This window comes from Dermacentor andersoni, chromosome 5 (genome assembly GCF_023375885.2).
Source record: "Dermacentor andersoni chromosome 5, qqDerAnde1_hic_scaffold, whole genome shotgun sequence".
Lineage (NCBI taxonomy): Eukaryota > Metazoa > Arthropoda > Arachnida > Ixodida > Ixodidae > Dermacentor > Dermacentor andersoni.
In genome coordinates, this window is record NC_092818.1 from 5,433,148 (window position 1) to 5,436,180 (window position 3,033).

The window sequence follows — 3,033 nt, forward strand, 5'->3', positions numbered from 1 at the left end:
CCCACCGTGCTTGCAGGGCTCCCAAACGAGCATAGCATCGAGCAGGCTGTGTGGCCGCTTAAAAGGCGACAGGGCAGTGACGAAGGCGTGGCTGTGGTATTGACGCCAGCGGTGTGCTTCCCTCGCTACGGTTCATGATGGCGATCAGCAGACAGGTGTTCACACCGGTTAAATGCTATATTCGTTTGTGCGCGGAAGGCTTAGGAGCAGTGCAGTCAAGACTCGCAGGCGGGCATGTCACGTGGTGTTTTCTTGTATATCGTGGGCATCCGCAGTAAACTGAAAAAAACACTAACACTTAACAGATAGAAAGACAGAAACTGTTTATTCGGACGTGGTGCCAACTGCTCTGCAACTTTATCATTGGAATTTCTTTCCTACCCTCCTTGCTTCAGAAGTTGGTTAATTCTCCTTGACTAATTAGCTAATTAAGGAAAATAAAAAAATAACGCGACACGCTACATACTAAAGTGAGGAACATGCACTTGGTCGCGTCGTCATAGAGTGCACAGAGTTTAAACTCGGCCTAAAGTTAGCAGCAACAGCCTGCACACACACACACACACACACACACACACACACACACATACATACACACACATATATAAATAAATATATAATATATATATATATATATATATATATATATATATATATATATATATATATATATATATATATACGCAGTTTGAGTGGACAAAAGTGCCTCCAAGCAGTGACAAACAACCGATGATTGGACGCATCCTGCATTTCCATCGGCGTCCGTTAGGAAACGGCAGATGTTAAATATGGTCTAGGTTGCAGAGACAGTTCGCAAAATTCAAGTCTGGCGATTTACGTGCCATAAGCACGCTTTGATTATGAGCCACATCGTAGTAGAAATTCCATATTTATTTTGACCATCTGGGTTCCTTTAACATGCACCGAAGGCACAGTACACGGGCGTTTTTGCATTTCACCCCCAACGAAATGCAGCCGCCGTGGCCAGCATTAGTTCCCAAGTACTTGGGTTAGTAGCGCAACACCTCAGCCACTACGCCACCATGGCGGGTGTGGCGGAGAAAGTAGTGAACATCGTTTTTACAGAGTGCGTTTCGCTTAGATGTTAACCGTCAGCGCGCAATAGAACAAAACGAAAACTTGGCCGATATGTACGACATGGCGCTCATAGTCCACATGGGGTGCTGGGAATCTTCTTGGCCCCCAAGCACAATCTGCGCTGCCATGCGTTCTCGGTGAAAAATCGCACAGCGCCGAAGCACACGCACAAATGTTTAAAGAATGGGACGACAGACCGTCTACAGTTTTCCATGACATGAAATTAAGAAGCACAAACCGCGACATTTCTGTACTTTCTGGTCAATAGTTCAGTTCGCATGGTTGCGGCACGCATTACCTTTTTTATTCCAAACGACGAAAACTGTGCGCTCACACATTAGCGCGGCGTTTGCGACGTTTGAATTTGGCGCCTTTGCCCCCGCACTCTATAGCTCCGGCCGGTGCACTGCGTTACTGCGCCAAAGCAAGTATTTTATCAAAGAAGAGAAGCAGAAAAATTTCACACACTTGCGAATCGCAGCAATTGTTCAGGAATACCATATTTGGAAAGTTACTATCAAATGGTACAATATATGATAATATAAGCGTGTATTTGTATGACTGTACTTGTATGAGCGTACTTGCATGATTGCGCGTTTGCGCTGTTGATTCTTGGCGCATTCTGGGAGTTTGTGCAAGCCGTTTGCTTGAGAGCTTCCTGCGTTTTCTCTGTTCTTTGTGTGCTTCGCTGTGACTTCTTTGGAATATTCCTGCGTGTTGCTCGCTTTTTATGGGCGTGTTGCCTCGAAGATCGCCATGATCGCCTCCGACTCAGCGACATCAAAGGTGAGAGTGTTTCGAATTCCCCTTGTTCGTCCATTGCGACGCGGTGAACGAAAGCGCGGAAATGCGTTCACCGCCTGTGCGTGGGTTCCACACGCCTCTTATCGAGTTTTCATTCCTAGTGCTATCCTTCCGTTGCGAGAATTCGTTGTACAGCACTAGATTTGTGGTATATAACATGGTGTTTTTTCCTGTTTTAGCAACACACTCCGCTTGTGGTGACGTAAGGCAGCTATGTGGTGCCAGCTAAAACTGGGCATGTTGTACGCCATGATTTCTGATACGGTGTTCGAGCACAGATTGAGTTAGCCTTATTAATGAGCGCAATACAATGCGAAGTGAAACCATCCGATCTGTACTGCAACCGAAGATAATTCGTTTGCGCCACGCTGTCTAGTACAAGGCGTGGGAGCTGGCTTGTAGCAACGAGGGGTTGTGCGATCGGCGAAAATCTATTCTGTTACGCTGTTCCCTTCAGGATCGAGTGACCGCGCGTTCCTTCTAGGCCGCTGACATGCCGTGCGGCCGACGTTCATGCGATCAGAAAACACAGAGGAGGCTATCGCGCAATAATAATAAAGAATTTCAAGGGTGTACAAGCGATTCTATGCGATACGTGAGATACAATAGGGGTGGTGCCACTGAGTGCTGCGAAATCATCGAGTTATACGCCTTGCCAACCGCGTGTGTTTTGTTTTCCGCCAGTTCGCGCGCATTCAACTTTCTTTTTTCATCTTCTCCGTTCGACACCCTCGAGTGCTTCGCGCAAACGGATTCGCGTAGGCGCTCTTTGCATTCACGGAAAGGCAGATTTCATGGCACTCCAGGTCCTACTTTACTGGGATAGAACATTCCAAATAATGTAATTTCGTGAAATTGCAGCTTTTCGCACTTCTGTAACTTTATTGATTTAACAAATTTTTAAAATCAGTAAAGGCACGAGATGCCTGGCATATCTGCCTTGACGTCCCACTGTGTTTCGAGGCGTCATGTATACGTTATCGGCAACATAAACATCAATAATTAGCAAAGTTTCTTGTGACCATAGAAGTAGCTAGTGATGTCGAAAAGCTATTTTTCTTTTGAATCCGAGCACTATAGAGAGAACAGATTGAAAGGGGAGCGCATCGTTGTGAACTAAATGACGACGCT